We start from the raw sequence: 1,025 nt of genomic DNA on the forward strand, positions 1-1,025 counted from the left end.
TTGCTAAAACATTAATTCCTGGAGCATTTGTTTTTCACTGATGCCTTCAGTGCAGTTTGGACTTCTTCCTTCATGGCCATCAGTTCCTGATCCTGTGCCACCTCTTGAAATGATTGAATGTCAACCAATTCATTTTAGTGCAGTGACTCTGTATTTCTCCATCTTCGGATGCTTCCTGCAAAATTTAATATTGTGCCCTTAGGATCCTTCAACTTGAGGCTTTTAATGTTTCCAGTTTCTTAAGCCTGGGATACTCTGAGTGTGTCCTTTTTTTTTTACTTTCTAACTCCAGATCTTTGCACCTCTCAGTATAACATTTTACTGTCATTTGAAACATTTTATTTACTTCTTTATTTCTTCCAGTTAGCTACTGTACGTTTAAAAGCATGTGGCAGAGTCTCTTCTGATAGCCATTTTGATCTTCTTTTTTCTGTCTTAAATAACCTTTCACTTTTTCCCTATATGATCTGATGGTATCCCACAATGGGTCAGGTCTTCTGATTTTTAGTAGTCAGTGTGTCAAATCTGTTCTTGACATGTTCTCTAAATTCTGTTGGGAGATACCCATGGTTATTATGGTGTTTTTGGACTTATTTTAATTGTCTTCAACTTCAATGTGAACCTACATATGCCCAATTGATCGTCTATTCCACAATTGGTCCTCCCTTTATTTTGTCAGTTTGATTCACCTGGCAAGGTTAAGGTGTATAGTCTTCATTGATGTTGTTGGGAAATGGCTTTTTTTAATGAAGTTGTCGGTCTTGTAAAATTCTAACATGGTATCTCCAACTTCATCTCTGTCACCAAGACCATGATCTCCAACTTCTGTTCCTTCCTCTGTGTGTCCAAATTTTGGATTCTAGTCATGATAATTATCAGTGCATCTTGATTGCATTTGTGATCAATTTCAGGTTCAATAAGTTAGAGGAAGTCTTCAATTTCTTCACCACTAGCTTTAGTGGCTGGTGTGTAGATTGGAAGAATAGTTTTATTAACTGGATTTCTTTGTGGGCCTCTAGATCACA

Source organism: Echinops telfairi, unplaced genomic scaffold, assembly GCF_000313985.2.
Source record: "Echinops telfairi isolate 266 unplaced genomic scaffold, ASM31398v2 ScPeMD7_7465;HRSCAF=8503, whole genome shotgun sequence".
In the NCBI taxonomy this organism is placed as follows: Eukaryota; Metazoa; Chordata; class Mammalia; order Afrosoricida; family Tenrecidae; genus Echinops; species Echinops telfairi.